This window comes from Equus caballus, chromosome 19, assembly GCF_041296265.1.
Source record: "Equus caballus isolate H_3958 breed thoroughbred chromosome 19, TB-T2T, whole genome shotgun sequence".
Lineage (NCBI taxonomy): Eukaryota > Metazoa > Chordata > Mammalia > Perissodactyla > Equidae > Equus > Equus caballus.
Window position 1 is genome coordinate 43,197,626 of NC_091702.1, and position 17,884 is coordinate 43,215,509.

General features: G+C 44.7%; 1 protein-coding gene across 4 annotated transcripts in view; it reads right to left on the reverse strand.

The window, feature by feature from the left end:
- NRROS (negative regulator of reactive oxygen species) overlaps window positions 1-17,884 on the reverse strand; it is a 38,126-nt gene that overhangs the window by 18,716 nt on the left and 1,526 nt on the right. Inside the window, exons 2-3 of one of the 4 annotated variants that reach the window (XM_070243520.1) lie at window positions 5,520-5,630; window positions 5,096-5,218 (exon numbers count right to left, since the gene is read on the reverse strand). The gene's annotated coding sequence lies outside the window, so the exon portion shown is untranslated. Of the gene's footprint in view, window positions 1-4,453; window positions 5,327-5,480; window positions 5,631-17,884 lie in introns of those variants that run through there. The other 3 variants (XM_070243521.1, XM_005601902.4, XM_001499459.6) reach the window with 3 other exon arrangements.

Consider the following 17,884-nt stretch of genomic DNA (forward strand, 5'->3'; position numbering starts at 1 on the left):
CAGTCATCAGTACACTTCCCCCTAAATACTACTGAAAGCATATCCAGTGATTTAACTTGAAAAAAAAGTTCCTACTTTTTCAATCTTCTGAGATTAATTAATTTAATCTCAACTTGATTGAGAATGCAAAGTCAGCTATTCTATTTGGGGGATAAAAGTCTGTCTTATTAAAAAAAAAAAGACTAGATAATCACTGCCTTAGTGTTCTAAGCCAGAATTAGGAGGAAAGCAGCTTACACTAAAGTGTGAATGACTGATATCCTCTTTCCTGCACTGCTCTTCAATGGGAATTTATACAGGTAATGACGAAAAATAATAAAGTTTTCATGGTATAGTTTCAAGCTGATGGGGAGATAATTTCATCCTTTTCAAAATTTCTTGAATTGTACTTGCAAGGTGGCTACCTGTTCTAGGGCTGATTTTTTTTTTCTCTAAAACTTATTGTGTTCACAGAGGAATGGGATTTTTTTTTTAAAAATCCCCTCCTTCCCCCAAAATAATAATTTCTAGGGAATTCTACAATAATAGTAGCACTTGAGTTTACAAAGGCTTCTGATGGACATTTGATCTCACTGAATACTTGCAACAGTTCTACAGAGTAGGCATTATCATCTCCATCTTTTCTTGTGGTAAAATATCCATATAATTTACCATTTTAACTCCTTTTGAGGAGCATGAAGCACATTCACATTGTTATACAACCTCACCATTACCCATCTCCAGTGCTTTTCCACCCTCCCAAATTCAAACTCTGTGCCCATTGAACAGTAATGCCCCATTCCTCTGGCCCTTGGCCCCTGGCAACCACTATTCTTTCTTCACTATATATTTATCTATTCTAGGTACCCCACATAAGTGGAAACATATAACTGGAATCATGTAATATCTGCCCTTTTTTGTCTGATTTATTTCACTTAGCATGTTTTCAAGGTCCTGCCATGTTATAGCATGTATCAGAATTCCATTCCTTTTTTATGGCTGAATAATATTCCACTGTACGCATATACCACATTTTGTTTATCCATTCATCCCTCAGTCGACATTTAGGTCGTTTCCACCCTTTGGCCATTGTGAATAATGCTGCTATGAACGTTAGTGTGCAAATACCTATGTTCCAGGCTCTGCTTATTATCTCCACTTTACAGAAAAGGAATCCAAGACTTGAAAAGGCCAAAGGGAACTGCTCAAGTCACATAGCTTGCAGACAGCGAAGCCAAAACCTGGGCTGAGTTCTGGCCCAGGTAGAGGTGCTGGCAATGCACCTGTCTGGGGAGTAGATGATGAGTGACTGTTCAGCTGGGTTGCACCGGTAGGTACTTGTTCGTAAACAGCTACCCCTTGAACCTTCACTCCAGCTGCCTGGCCCCTCTCAGAACTCCCAGGGCCCCAGCCACGATCCAGCAACCAAGGAGGTAACACCTGACCCAGCTTCTAAAGACAAGGTCCATTCTGATTGGCCAGTGCCTGCCTGTACCAGGTGGTGTTTGATAATCTGAATAGCACCCCTGAGTGTTCACGGGGTCATGGTCTTTCGTGGGGATGAGGCAACCTGTCGATGCCATGGAGTGTATCTATGACAAAGAGGAGGGCCTTCAGAGGTTCTGCAAAAGAAGTTAGAAAGCCCAGGAAAAACTGGCAATTTAGAAGGAAATAAGAAGTCAGTATTATTAGCTAAAGTGGAAGCTTCAGGTTAGGGACCTGGGGATGCAAGAGCCTAGGAAAAGAGAAAGGCCATCAGGGGAGTCCCATGAGGAGGTCTCAGGGTGCCAGGCTGGGCAGCGAGAGGATGACCATTAACACGTCTGAAGCTGAAGAATGGGGCCCAGGGCCAGGCCAGGAAAGACCTGCTAGCCACTGGCCCTGCAGGCAGAGGGAGAGAGCTCAGCCTAGGCGTCTGGTGGGACCACCAGGAGACAACACTGAAAAGGCAGGAGAGACCTGCAGGATCAGGGCTGGACCAGAAGAGGGGCGACATCAGGGAGAATCAGGAGGAGCCAGTGTCCAGCCCGACAACTCAAATGGAGTGGCATGAGGTTACTGGAGAAATGACGTGGGCCCCTACACTGGGGTGCTGGGCTGCCTCAGACGCTTAGGTCCTGCTTGAGAAGAGCCAGGCTGGAAAGGCAGAGCCCCAAGTGCTGTCTCCAGGGGAGAAACCCCCTTCTGACTCCTGTCTTTCTTGGAGTTGGCAGCAGAAAGCTGCTTGGGGCACAGGGCACAGCATCGGATCAAGGAGACCTTGTCGGTTGGGGCTGGAGGTGGGAGTCCCTGTGTCCTCAGAGGGCTTTGTGGCCGCATTTAGCCCATCACTGGGACCAGCCCTGCTCCTCATGCCCACCTCCCTGGTGAGAACCATGACAGGGTTCTACTTCCTCCTGATTCCCTTTGTTCAGTGTGAAGTCACTCAGGCACTGAAGTGAGAAGACACACGTGGTGTGGCCTCAGCACCCGACTCCATTCGCTCTGGAAATCAGTTGCTTTTGCCCACTCGCATTTCTCCTCTGTAACAACTCCTCAATTCCTCTTTGAGGAAACCACCCCTTCCTTCCTTTCCTTTCTTTTACTTTTAAAACTTTTATTTGTGGTAAAATACACTAAAAAAAATTATCACCCTAACCATTTTTAAGTGTATCGTTCAATAGTATGAAGGATATGTACATTGTAGTGCAACCAAACCCCTTCCTTTCTGAAGAAGTCCATGTTCTTTTGGGTCTGATCTCAACTCCTGGCTCCAGTTGGGGCCTCTGAACAAGACTGGGCCCATAGTAACTGGTTTATAATAGGTACATCAGAGGCGCCAAGTTCATGAGCATCAATCCAAGGGTGGTTGTTAGAACTATTGGGAAGGAGGTCTTCTTTTCCTGCTTCAGATGCCAAGCTGGTGGAAATTAAGCTTGGAGCTGCAGGCAGCCATCTTTGCCACCAACTTGAGGACCTGCCTGATAATGAAGACTATGCAGAAGAAAGTAAAGCTGAGGAACGAAGATAGATAGATTCCCGGCAATGTTTGAACACCTGGATCCAGCCATGCCTGAAGCTATTTCCCATAGACTTTTTGGTTATTTGAAACAATAAATTTTCTTTTTTTGCTGAAGTCAAACTCAGTTGAGTTTTCGTCATTTGCAACTAAAAGACCCTGAACTTGGGTTTACTCTTGCTTGTGAGGCTTAATAAGATCCAAGCATCAATGTCCTTTTTTCCCTTTCCTCACCTCTCTGAGCTTTCAGAGATCACCACCTAAAGCTAGCCCAGAAACCCCCACACATTGAACACATGACATTTGTTTGAAGATGAAGTTGAGAATAATGGTTTGCGGGGGAGGGAGGGTGATGAGTATAATAAAGAAATTCTGCCAAAGGCAAAAATATTTGTCACCGATGTGCAGACACATGAGTGAGCATCATTGAGCATACAAGCACGTCCTGAGAAAGATGATGTTTTTCAGTCATGGTTGAAAGCCCACCCTCCCCTCACTTATGTGGTCACAACGTGATCTGAGCAAGATGTGAGGCACAAGAAGTTGTCCATCCGAGAGTCCAGTTTCCCCTCTGTGATGGGAATGCTCACTGTGGCCGGGATGCAGGTTATAATCAGTGCCAGCATCACTCTTCCAAAAAACTCAACAAGCCCAGAGACAGGTCCACGCATTCCCGACACAGGCCCCAAGACAAAGACACCAGGAGCCTGCTCTCCTGTCTGGGAGGCTCCTGTTCTCAATGACGGGCTTAAGGACAATGTGGGATCAGGTTTATATGGGTTTTCACGAAGTTCCCATCTAACGGGCACCCGTTAGATGAAAGCACTCTCTTTGTGAAACAGGTTTTTGTTTTCGTTTAACCTAGAGGCAGGAGTCGAGGGTTTTTTCTAGGCCCATCATTCTATAATCCGCTCTAGGAACCCTGAGACATACATGTACAAACCTCCGGAGTGTATGAGGAAAGTAAATAAGCCTCAGGGCTATGAAACCCAGCCAACCATCCACATCCACAGAAACAGAGAGCAGCACAGCCAGTAGGTGAAGGCGCACGGGAGCTCTTGGAAGGCCAGCTCTATAGACTCGGGAGTCTTTCGACCGTCCAGACTCCCAGTAAGTTGCACCCATCGTGGCAGAAACCTCCAGGGGAGTCCCGTCACTCCCCCGGGAAGCGCACAGCCAGGCACCAGCCCTACCCAGGGGCTCCATTCTTAGGACCCTGCCTCAGCCTTCTAGAGTCCCAGCCACCGCTGGGCACGTGTTCACCTTCTCTCAGGAGAAAAGTGAGCTGGCAGCCTGTTCTGAGGGCGGCATGGAGGCCGGTCAGTGGCTCCTTACATCTGCCTAACTCCTGAGTGCATGGGGATATACACTGAACCCTCTAGAATCTGGCCCACATGGAGAGGCTGCAAGGGCCACAGAAAAGCACTGAACAAGGGGTCACAGAGGCTGGGGATCTAGTCTCCCTCTGGTACTTACTGACTGTGGGTCCAAGTAAGAGACCCCTAGGGACTCTCCCAAGGACAAACGGTCTGTGGGGAAGGGACTTCGCCTGCGTTCTTCACAGCTCTGTCTCCAGCCCCTGTGAACACGCCTGCACGTGGAAGGCATCCACAACGATGTGTTGCTGTTAATCAGTCTCACTGTCTTCCTATGACATGGTGACTCTCAATTCATGTTGCAGAGCAAGAAAAAAAAACCCAAGCGCTCAGCGTGCTGAGCGTTCACAGAGTAACCTCGTTACATCCAGGGCACCCAGGGAGGGAGCAGGATCGTTCCCATTTTGCAGATGAAGAAACTGAGGTTCAGAAATTCTCCCCATGGAGCCGGGAATTAAACCCAGGTTCGACTCTGTAGCCCAAGCTGTCTCCACTACATCAGGCCACCTTTCTCAGCGCTAAGTGCTCCTAGAGAGAGGACTTTCCACCCCCACCCAGAGCTGTACCCCTGCACCGAGCACGAAAGCAGCGGAGCTTGAATGCAGCAGCCACAACTTCCCCGTCAGCCCCAAGCTGTGGGCCACACACGCTGACCTCCTACCACCCAACCCCTCAGAGCTCGCCCACCTCCAGGAGGGCCGCGGCTGCCCCGCGGGGAGGCGGCCACGCAGGAAATACTCACGGCTCCTGCAGGCCCAGGCGGCTCCGCGGGGCGCATCCTCTCCCGGGGCTCCGGCCTCCTCGAGAGCAGCCGAACGCGGGGCTGGGCTGCCTCCTGTCTCTGGAGCATCAGATTATTTTAGCACTTGCGGAAGGAACGGACGGAAACTGAAGTCACATGGAGAGCAAGCGGCTCAGCGGCTCAGCACTCAACAGAGAGCAGGCATCTTAGAGGGAACTGCGCTGCGGGGGTGGTGGGGGGGGAGGGGTTGGGGCGGTGGAAGAGGGCGGGCTGGCCGGCAGGAAGGGGTGGCCAGCCAGACCACCTGCTGGGTTAGTCTCGAAGGAGGTCAGATATGTTTATGGTCTCCCAGCAGTGCTGACCAAGGTTCCCCAACCTTTCTTGCCTTAGAGATTTCAAGGGATGGCGAGCTGGGGGCTCTTGCCTGTGAGCTCTGCGACTTTGGGAATGAGTAGGACACGTTTTCCAACTGGGAGAGAGTCCACCTTCTGGGAGAGTCATCCACTCAGCTGGTTTTTATGAATAATCTCCTCTTCTGTGTCCGGCCCATCAAAAAAAAGAAAAAGAAAAAGAAATGGAAATTGCTTTGTGGTGCACTGTCAGAGTGCCATGAACCTCTTGATCATAGGTTGCATGGATGAATTTTTTGTACTGGATGTGAACGATAGTCCCTGTGAGCTCTTGCCAGGAGTTCAAAAGAATAATCGAATTGATCATAGCCACCATCAAAGGGGTGCCAATCACCAGGCTAAGAGCTTTATATGCATTGTCTCATAGCTCTTGTTCTCAAGGAGCTTATATCTAGGGGAGAAGGCAAAATATTTGCAGTGTTTGCTGCATGCAGATGAGTAATGCAGACAACCACACTAGGGTAGTCAGAGAAGGGATCTCCAGTTCTGCTTCCCGTCAGATCTGGAGAGCTGAAGTGTCCTGCAGGATGAGCTCCAATCTCTTGTAGCCTGTTGATTTGTGATTCTGTATAGCACTGTTATCCTTTTTTTTCTTATTTTGTTTTGTTTTATTACTCTTTTTAAAATTATATTATTTATTTATTTATTGCAGTAACATTAGTTTATGTTATATAAATTTCAGGTGTATATCATTATATTTCAATTCCTGTGTAGCTTACATCATGTTCACCACCGAAAGACTAATTACCATCCATCACCACACATATGTGCCTAATCTCCCCCTGTCCTCCTCTGGTAAAACATCAATCCAATCTCTGTCTCTATGTGATTGTTTGTTGTTGTTTTTATCATCTACTTAATGAGTGAGATCATAACAGTATTTGACTTTCTACCTCTGACTTATTTCGCTTGGCATAATACCCTCAGGTCCATCCATGTTGTCACAAATGGCTGGATTTCATCGTTTCTTATGGCTGAGTACTATTCTATTGTGTATATATACCACATCATCTTTATTCATTCGTCCCTTGATGGGTACCTAGGTTGCTTCCAAGTCTTGGCTATTGTGAATAATGTTGCAATGATTGTGAATAATTGCAGTGAACACAGGGGTGCATGTGTCTTTACACGTTCGTGTTTTCATGTTCTTTGGATAAACACCCAGCAGTGGAATAGCTGGATCATATGGTAGATCTATTCTTAAATTTTTGAGGAATCTCCATACTGTTTTCCATAGTGGCTGCACCAGTTTGCACTCCCCCCAGCAGCGCAGGAGAAGTTCCCTGCTCTCCACATCCTCTCCAACACTTGCTGTTTCCTGTCTTGTTAATTATAGCCATTGTGACGGGAGTGAGGTGATATCTCATTGCAGTTTTGATTTGCATTTCCCTGGTAGTTAATGATGTTGAACATCCTTTCATGTGCCTGTTGGCCATCTGTATATCTTCTTTGGAGAAATGCCTGTTCAGATCTTTTGCCCATTTTTTAATTGAGTTGTTAGTTTTTCTGTTCTTGAGATTTATGAGTTCGTTGTATATTTTAGATATTAACCCCTTATCAGATATATGGTTTGCAAATATCTGCTCCCAATTGTCAGGTTGTCTTTTCGTTTCATTGATGGTTTTCTTTGCTGTGCAGAAGCTTTTTAGTTTGATGTAGTCCCATTTTTTAATTTTTTCTGTTGTTTCCCTTGCCCAGTCAGACGTGGTACTTGAAAATATGCTACTAAGACCAATGTCAAAGAGCATACAGCCTGTGTTTTCTTCTAGAAATTTAATGGTTTCAGATCTTACATGCAAGACCTGATGATTTTGAGTTGATTTTTGTGTAAGGTGTAAGATAACGTTTTACTTTCATTCTTTGCATGTGGCTGTCCAGTTTTCCCAACGCCACTTATTGAAGAGACTTTCCTTTCTCCATTGTATGTTCTTGGCTCCCTTGTCGAAAATTAGCTGTCCATAGATGTGTGGTTTTACTTCTGGGCTCTGAATTCTATCCTATTGATCTGTGTGACTGTTTTTGTGCCAGTACCAGGCTGTTTTGGTTGTTATAGCTTTGTAGCATATTTTGAAATCAAGGAGTGTGATACCTCCAGCTTTGTTCTTTTTTCTCCGGGTTCTGTTGGCTATTCGAGGTCTTTTGTTGTTCCATACAAATTTTAGGATTCTTTGTTCTATTTCTGTGAAAAATGTTGTTGGAACTTTGATAGGGATTGCATTGAATCTGTAGATTGCTTCAGGAAGTATGACATTTTAACTATGTTAATTTTTCCAATCCAAGAGCATGGAATATCTTTCCATTTCTTTGTGTCTTCTTCAATTTCTTTCAACAATGTTTTATAGATTTCAGTGTACAGATCTTTCACCTCTTTGGTTAGTTTACTCCTAGGTATTTTATTCTTTTGTTGCAGTTGTAAATTGGATTGTATTCTTAATTTCTCTTTCTACTACTTCATTGTTAGTGTACAGAAATGCATGGATTTTGTATGTTGACTTTGTATCCACTAACCTTACTGTATTCATTTATTATTTCTAAAAGTTTTTTAGTGGATTATTTACTGTGTTCTACATATAGAATCATGTCATCTGCATATAGTGACAGTTTCACTTCTTCCATTCCAATTTGGATCCCTTTTATTTCTTTTTCCTGCCTGATTGCTCTGGCTAGGACCTCCAATACTATGTTACATAAGAGTGGTGAGAATGAGCATCCTTGTCTGGGTCCTGCTCTTAGAGGGATAGTTTTCTGTTTTTCTCCAATAAGAATGATACTAGCTGTGGGTTTGTCATAGATGGCCTTTATTATGTTGAGATACTTTTCTTACATACCCATTTTATTCAGTTTTTATCATAAATGGATACTGCATCTTGTCAAATGCTTCCTCTGCATCTGTCAAGATGATCTTGTGATTTTTATCCTTCATTTTGTTAATGTGGTGTATCACACTGATTGATTTGCAGATGTTGAACCATCCTGCATCTCTGGAATAAATCCCACTCAATCAATGCATTGTTGTATTCGATTTGCTAGTATTTTGTTGAGGATTTTTGCATTGATGTTCATCAGTGATATTGGCCTGTAATTTTCTTGTTTTGTGTTATCCTTGTCTGGTTTTGGTATCAGAGTAATGTTGGCTTCGTAGAATGAGTTAGGAAGCTTCCACTCCTCTTTGGTTTCTTGGAAGAGTTTGAGAAGGATAGGTGTTAAGTCTTCTTTGAATGTTTTGTAGAATTCACCAGGGGAACTGTCTGGTCCTGGACTGTTATTTTTGGTGAGATTTTGATTGTTGTTTCCATCTCCTTACTGGTGATTGGTCTATTCAAATTCTCTATTCCTTCTTGATTCAGTTTTGGAAGGTTGTATGAGTCTAAGAATTTATCCATTTCTTCTAGATTATCCAATTTGTCGGCATATAGCTTTTCATAGTATTCTCTTATAATCTTCTGTATTTCTAAGGTGTCTGTTGTAGTTTCTCCTCTTTCATTTCTCATTTTTTCTCTTTTTTTCTTGGTGAGTCTAGCTAGAGATTTGTCGATTTTGTTTATCTTTTCAGAGAACCAGCTCTTGGTTTCATTGATTTTTTCTATTGTTTTTTAATTCTGTATTTCATTTATTTCTGCTCTGATTTTTATTATTTTCTTCCTTCTACTGATTTTGGGCTTTGTTCTTCTTTTTCCAGCTCCTTTAGGTGCACTGTTAGATTGTTTATTTGAGATTTTTCTTGTTTGTCGAGGTAGGCTTGTATTGCTATACACTTACCTCCTAGAACTGCCTTCCCCTTATCCCATAAATTTTGGCATGTCGTATTTTCATTTTCATTTGTCTCCAGGTATTTTTTTTTTATTTCTCCTTTGATTTCCTCATTGACCCAATCGTTCTTTAGTAGCGTTTTGTTTAATGTCCACATATTTGTTGCTTTTCTGATTCTCTTCCTGTAGTTGATTTCTAGTTTCATAGCTTTATGTTCAGAAAAGATGCTTAGTATTATTTCAATCTTCTTAAATTTATTGAGACTTGTTTTGTGGCCTGATATGTGATCAATCCTGGAGAATGTTCCATGTGCATTTGAAAAGAACGTGTATTTTGCGGTTTTGGAATGGAATGTTCCCTATACATCTACTAAGTCCATCTGGTCTAATGTGTCATTTAAGGCGAATGTTTCCTTATTGATCTTCTGTTTGGATGATCCATCCATTCGTGTAAGTGGGGTGTTAAAGTCCCCTACTATTATTGTATTACTGTCTATTTCTTCTTTTATGTCTGTTAATAATTGCTTTATATATTTAGGTGCTCCTGTGTTGGGTGCATAGATATTTACAAGTGCTATATATTTACAAGTGTTATTTACAAGTGTTATATTTACAAGATGGATTGCTCCCTTTATCATTATGTAGTACCCTTCTTTGTCTGTTGTTACAGTTTTTGTTTTAAAGTCTATTTTGTTGATATAAGTGTTGCTACCCCAGCTTTCTTTTCATTGCCACTTGCACGGAGTATCTTTTCCATCCCTTCACTTTCAATTTGTGAGTGTCTTTAGGTCTGAAGTGTGTCCCTTGTATGCAGCATGTATATGGGTGTTTTTTTTTTATCCAAACTGCCACCCTATGCCTTTTGATTGGAGCATTTAGCCCAGTGACATTTAAAGTAGCTATTGATAAGTATGTACTTATTGCCATTTTGTTACCTTTTTTCTGGGTGTTTTACTAGTTCTTCTCTGTTCCTTTCTTCTTTTGCTCTCTTGCCTTGTGGTTTGATGGCTTTCTTTAGTATTATGTTTGGGTTCCTTTCTCTTAATTTTTTGTGTATTTATTATAGGTTTCTGGTTTGTGATTACTATGAGGTTCATATATAATAACCTATATACATGGAAATCTATATTAAGTTGATGGTCTCTTTAGTTTGACTTCTTTCTAAAAGCTCTATTTTTTTTTACTCTCCTCCTCCCACATTTTATGTTTTTGATATTGTATCTAACCTCTGTTTTTGTGTGTGTGTGTCTGTTACCCTCTTATCATGGAAAAAGGTAATTTTAGTACTTTTGCCTTTTGACCTTTATGTAATCATAGGTGATTGATCTGTTATGTTTACTGTATTTTTGCCTTTATCAGTGATTTTATTGCCTTTTTTTGGATAATTTTCTTGTTCCTATTTTTGGTCTTCTCTTTCCCTCTTAAACAAGTCCCTTTAGCATTTCTTGTAAAACTGGTTTCTTGGTGATAAACTCCTTTAACTTTTGCTCTTCTGGGAAACTGTATCTCTCCTTCCATTCTGAATGATAACCTTGCTGAGTAGAGTATTCTTGACTGTAGGTTTTTTCCTTTCAGCACTTTAAATATATCGTGCCACTCCCTTCTAGCCTGTGAGTTTTCTGCTGAGAAGTCAGCTGATAGCCTTATGGGGTTTCCTTTGTATGTAACTTGTTGCCTTTCTCTTGCAGCTTTTAGGTTTCTCTCTTTATTTTTAATTCTTGACATTTTAATTATAATGTATCTTGGTGTGGACCTCTTTGAGTTTCTCTTGTTTGGTGCTCTCTGTGCTTCCTGTACCTGGACATCTGTTTCCTTCCTTAGGTTAAGAAAATTTTCAGCTGTTATTTCTTCAGATAGATTCTCTGCCCCTTTGTCTCTCTCTTCTTCTTCTGGGACACCTATAATACGGATATTAGTGTGCTTGATGTTGTCCCAGAGGTCCCTTAGATTGTTCTCATTCTTTTTAATTCTTTTTTCTTTTATCTGTTCAGCGTGGGTGATTTCCTCTAGTCTTTCACCCAGCTCACTGATCCGTTCTTCTGTATCATCTACTCTGCTATTGAGTCCCTCCAGTGAATTTTTCATTTCCAGTATTGTATTCTTCATTTCTGATTAGTTCTTTTTTATATTTTCCACTTCTTTGTTGAAGTTCTCACTGAGTTCATCCATTCTTCTCTCAAGGTCAGTGAGCATGCTTATGACTTTTTTGAATTTTTTGTCAAGTAGATTGTTTCTGTTTCACTTAGGTCTTTTTCTGGGTTTTTGTCCTGTTCCTTTACTTGGAACATATTCTTTTGCCTCCTAATTTTGCCTCTTTCTCTGTGCTTATATCTGTATATTAGGTGGGTCAGCTATGTCTCCTGATCTTGGAGAGGTGGCCTTATGTACAAGATGCCTTATGAGGCCCAGCACTGTGCTTCCCTCTCTTCACCATTTCCAAATGTTCCAGGAGTGACCCCTGTGTGGGCTACATGTGTCCTTCTGTTGTGGCAGGGTTGTTCTTGCTGCAGGTGCCCAGGGAGGCTAAGCTGTCCTTCTTGTTGGCTGGTTGTAATGCACAGTCGTATATGGCTGCTATGGATCCTTCAGTCACTTTACTGGGTGTGGGGAACCCCAGCACAGTTGGCTTCAAGGTCTAATAGCACAATCTTGTTGCAGTTTTTCTGTTAAGTGATTAGGCCCCCAGTGTGGCTGGTTGCTAGGCTCAGGGGCTTACAATTGCTGTAGGCTTCCAGCCTGCAAGCCTGTTGTCAGCTCTCTCAGGATTGCAGCTGAGTGGGGCTGGCCTCAGGCACAGGAGTACCCAATTGTTTCAGGCTTTGGAAGGTGGGGCCAACCCCCTATGTGGCTATTTAAGAATCACAAGTCTTCTGCAGATGACAAGCCCCACCTCCCATAGGGCCACACACACTGGCTGCCCCATGTGCATGCCCTGATCCTCTGAAGCAGAACCAGTCTCCCTACTGCAGAGGCCCCACACACTCTACCAGCTCCCCACACACTCCACCTGCTCCTCACACATGCCCTGCCCCACAGAGGTGGACCCACTCGCCTGACTGCAGAGGATCCAGGCACCCAGCCTAAGGAGGCCCACACGTTGCCTGAGGGCTTGCTGTTGGGTGGGGCTAGTCTCTAGGGCAGGCTGCCTGCCCTGGCTGAGCTGGATTAAATCAGTCTTCTAATGGGTGGGGCAGACCCCCAGGCTAATAGGCCAGGGGAAGAACTCCAATGTTGTCTGGCAGGTCTGTGTCAGCTCACCTGTACTAGGTCATGATAATGGCTGCCACCAATGTCTCAGTCCCTGGAGAGGTCTCACCTCTTACTGAGATGCAGCCAGAGCCTATCAGGTAAGTCTCTTTTCACCAAAGGACTGTGCACCTTTCTTTCTGGTGATTTTAGGTTGCTTTCTGAAATGCGTGATTTTGTGCATGGGCCCTTTAAGAGCTGGCTTTTTTCCTTTGTGTCTGATGGCTTTTCTAGGGATATTCCCCATTGTTGTAGTAACCAGCAAATCCAGATATTATGAGACTTGTCTTGGTTGTACTGAGCCCAAATGATGCTTATAGTGGTAACACTCCCCCGTTCAGCTCCTCTGTTCCTTCAGGGAAGGCTGCATACCTTAGGATTGCTCCCGGCCAGCCATGAGATGCCACGGCTTGTGAAGCTGGCTTTTTTTCTCTCCAGAAAGGAATTTCTGCCTCTTCCACCTCAGTCAAGACTGTCCCTTGTTTCAGGGGTTCTTCTTAGCCAGTTTTCAGTTCTCTCTCAGGAGTAATTCTTCCCAGAGTAGTTGTAAATTTGTTGTGTGTGTGGGAGGAGGTGACTTCAGAGTCTGCTTATGCCTCCCTCTTCATACCTCTCCAGCATTGTTATCCATGGCACGTCCATCCTAAGAGGACAGGAGCAAGTCCTTCCTGCTCTGAACAACCAGCACATTGTCTCTGCTCCCTAAAATATTCATTCGTAATGGTGATAATGCTGACATTACTGGAAAAACTAAATGCAAGCCAGGGGCTGGCCCCATGGTATAGTGGTTAAGCTCGTGTGCTCCACTTTGGTGGCCCAGGGTTCACAGGTTTGGATCCCAGGTGTGGACCCAGCACTGCTCGTCATGCCATGCTGTGTCCATGTGCCACATAAAATGGAAGAAAGTTAGCACAGATGTTCGCTCAACAACCATCTTCCTCAAGTGAAAAGAGGAAGATTGGCAACAGATATTAGCTCAGGGCCAATCTTCCTTACAAAAAAAGAAAAAAGAAAAAGAAAAGCCAGATTGTCAAAATGAAGGTTCTCTTTCAGGGCTTTTTCTTCTCATGGTATACACATTTTTTACTCCCATATCTTCTATGTCTACCAATATGTTGATAACTCCCAAATTTTAATCTCCAGCTCCAACATTCTCTCCCAAGAGAGAAGATTCAGACTTATGTTTTTAACTGTTTACTAGTCAGTCAACTCCTACATGTCACAGAGTGGCCACAACACAATATACCCTAAACTGAACTCTTATCCTTTGTTCTAGCTGGTTTCCCTCCATTTGGCTGTCACTATTTATGGCATGCCTCACAGACCCCACCTCTCACATCCTATTGGTCACTCATTCCTGCTGATTCTAACTAATTCTAATGTTTCTTGAATCCAAACCTACTCTTTATCCTTTATCAATGCATATCTGGGCCATTTCAGAAGCCTCCTTAAACTGGGCTTCCTGCCTCCAATGTAGATTCCATCCAGTGGCCACGGGCATCTTTCTAAAAATATTGGATAATCTCACTCCCTGCTTAAAGCCCTTCCATGGCCTGCCATCACCTCTCTTACCTGGATCAGCAGTTTAAAACCAGGTCCAGCAGGTTCAGGGGCGCCTCAGTGCTGCCTGAGGACCTGGGTGGGACTCCAGCACTGCATCCCCTCCTTAGGCCAAGCAATTCCACTTTTACATGTTTTACATTCTCTATAGATTTTCTTTTGAGAAAAGCAGCTGCTACCTCTCCAAAAAACAGAAAACTAATGGTCTTGATAGATGCGTGGAGACAAGCTGGTTTGTTGGCAAATGGTGCCAACAGCTCTCTGTCTAGTCTAGCAGCAAGCTGGCTCAGCACAGAGGACCTAAGACTTCCAGCAGAAACCAGTGCTGATTTGCAGCTGAAAACACAACATTTTTCATGCCAGCCAGGTTGCACCCCTGACTGCACAGTTCAGGATTCTCTGTCTTGGTTGGGTGCTCTGGACCCCCTTCCATCCATGCTGCTCAAGGCAAAAGAGATCAGGGAACTTCCTCTGGAACAGAACCCGTGGTGCATCCAGCCCTGTCCTGACTGAGCACATCCCTCACAGGATGGTGAGAATCTGGGGGACTGTGTGCCTCTTTCTTTGAGCCTGCTCCACGTGTTGTGGAGTTTGTACCCACCCCCGTGCAACTGTAACAATGCCAACTTTAGTGTCAAACAGCACATCTTGCTCTCTGAGGAGATCTGAGGTGGAAGCAAGGAGCTGGGCACTTCCCAGTGGAGCAGACAGTCTAGATGCCTCATTCAGCTTGATCTTGCCTCCAGCCTCTCTTCATTGTTACCTCCACATTTCAACACGTTGTCCAGAAGTGAGTTTCATCCAGTCTTACCTGCTCACAATTTCCTTAAACACAGAAAAAATGCTCCCCACTCTTGCTCTGTCAGAGTTTCCCTTGCTTCTGTGGCATCTCCTCTGCCTACCCCAACTCTCCCCAGCCTGAAGGCGTGGCTTGGGCTCCCCCACTCTGTGGAGCCTCCCCGGTGAGATCTCCACCTCTTCCTCTGAACATGTGGTACCAAGTATCTACAATATCCATGGGCCTCATGACATCTTTTGTATTGTGATTTAACTTTTAGGATTTCTGTTTTCTTTCCTGAACTGTGCCATAAACTTCTTGAGGGAAGGGGTCCTGTGTCTATTGCCCCATGTACACAAAGGGGCTTAGTAAATATTTGCTCAAAGAAGGAAGGAGGGAAGAGAAGGAAGAAGAAAGGAAGGCAATAAACCCACCTGTCTGATTCTCTAGGTATGGCCTCCTGAGGGTTTTTTTTCTTTCTTAGACTAAGCTTCATAATGGTGTGTCACGGTAGGACTTTTCAGTCTCCCAAAGAGATCAAAGGAACTTTGGCTTCTGCCTCCCCTCCCAGTGCTTTTCCACATGATGACCAGACACAATTCAGGACTAGGGGGTGGGGAGACCTACAGCAGAGACTGTGAAGGGAGACACATCCAAGTCGGGGGGCAAAGTGTGCAAGGGATTCAGTGGGAGAAACAAGGATCGGCTTCCCTCCTCCAGATGGGTCTGTGAGAGAAGAGGACAATCCGTTGTCCCCACAATGCAGTGGTGGGGTCTGCCTCTGGAACTGGCAGGTCACCCTAGGTCCAAGATCTTGGTCCTCTCCCTTTCACGGTGATGTTTTCCACTCTGCCTTGGTTCTCAGCCCCTGGCCACAGACAGGGCAGCCCTTCCCTCCGGCCCTTCATCTCAATGGCTGGGCCTGGCCCAACCGTGAATGAGCGCCTCCCCCGCTTTTCCCGGCACCAGCACATGACAGGGAGGGGATTTCCTTTGGGGCCTTAACTAGGAATTGTTCTCTTGCCCCACGTCAGCTGGCTGCTGGGGGAGAGTCTTCAGTAGTTTCATTTCCCTCATTTGGAATGTAGTTTTTAAGAACCAAAAATCAAAAACGGAAAGGGGAGAGGCCACCACCCACATTGGTACTGCTCAACCCCTCATGATGCCCGTCCTGGAAAAGCTGAGGGGTCAGTGCAAAGACTGAGGGCAAGTGAGGGTGGCTTGGCTAAAGGTCCTTCCTGGCAGGTTTCCTCCTCTCCTCTAACCGTCTTGGGGAGGGAGGGTCTCCAATCCTGAGCTCAGCTCCTCTTGCTCCTGTTGCCCAGGCAGGTGGGCACTTGGGCAGTTCACAAAGCTCTCCCAGGATAATGAGCCGATGGCCTCCCTCAGCCACTAATTCCAGTGACTGACCTCTGTGGGGACCCTGCCTCTTCCTTTTCTGGAAACACTGACAGTATCAACATATGAGCAAAGATTTCATGTTATGCAGAGACAACAAGATGCTTGCAGACGTAACCTGTCAGCATCGAGGCATAACTGGCTGTGGGCAATGGACAGGAAGGGGCACACCCAACAAACAGTGGTCCAGTTAGGGCAGAATGGAAGGGAATCATGGAAAAACAGAAAGGAGGTACTGGGAGAATCATGGGAGGAAGAGCGCACAACTAGTGGGAGACTTCCAGGAAAGCTTTCTGGAAGAGGTGGCATCTGACTGGATCCTCACAACATGGGCCTGGATGCGGGGTCGAAGTCTGAAGAAGAGGTGAGGAAGATGATGAGTTGGGGTGAGGCCTGTCAAGGTCTAGAGCCTGTAAGAGAGATGATGGCATCTCTGTGTCTCCACAAGACCTGTTCACAGTTCTGCCCAGTGCTGCCATCATCATTCACGTGTTACAGTTCTGTCTTTCCCCAAGGGCACTGAGTCTTGGCAGGCAGGAACTATGGTTTTAAACATTTGTATGTATCCCCATCAAAACCTAGTCTATGACCTCGTCAGTGCTCAACAAAGGTTTCTAAAATGAAGATTAAAGTATCATTTGTTCTAGAGTCACCTGGTCTAAGTCACTTGCCAAATGACTTGGGAAAAGTCATTTGTTGGTCCTTGAGAAGTCCTTTTTCATAACTGATGAGTATAAATCTGAGTCCTTACCCTGGGCTCAGGGCCCTGCCTGATCTAGTCCCCTCTCTGCTCCATCTGACTTCCCTACCACTTTCCTCTTCACTCACTCCACCCAAAGCATGAAGTTCTCCTCCAGCTCCTCTGTTAAGCGAAGGATTCTGTCTCAGGACTTTTGCCATTTGCTCTTTCCTAGGCCCAGAATGATCTCCCTCTCTCTCAGATATCCATACAGCTCACTCCCTAACTTCCTTTAGGCCTCTGCTCAAATGTCACCTCCTCAAAGAAGGCTCCCCTGACCACATCATCTAAAATAGCACCTCTCCATCACTTTCTTTTCCCTTGCTTTACTTTTTCTTTCTTTCATTCTTCTTTTTTTTTTTTTTTTTTTTTGGTGAGGAAGATTGACCCTGAGCTAACATCTTGCTGCCAATCTTCCTCTTTTTTGCTTGAGGAAGATTGGCACAGATGTTAGATGGCTTGACAAGCAGTGTGTAGGTTCGTGCCTGGGATCTGAACCATTGAATCCTGGGTCACTGAAGTGGAGTACATAAACAACCACTACACCAGCATGCTGGCCACTCTTCACAAAATTTTTTCATTCATGTCACTGTCTGATATCTTATTATATACTTACTTGCTAATTGTCAGCCTCCCCAACTAGATGGTGTGCTCCTGAGAGAAAGAACTTTGTTTATTCACTGCTCTATCCCAGAGCCTGACACACATGAGGTGCTTATAAACTTATGTGGACGATATGAGTGAGTGAATGAGTGACCTTAAAAAAAGAGCAGTTCAAGAGCCAGCCCTGTGAGTCTAGTGGTTAAAGTTCAGCACTCACCACTTCCGTGGCCCGGGTTTGTTTCCCAGTCACAGAACCACACCAGCCATCTGTCAGTTGCCATGCTGTGGCAGCAGCTCATATAGAAG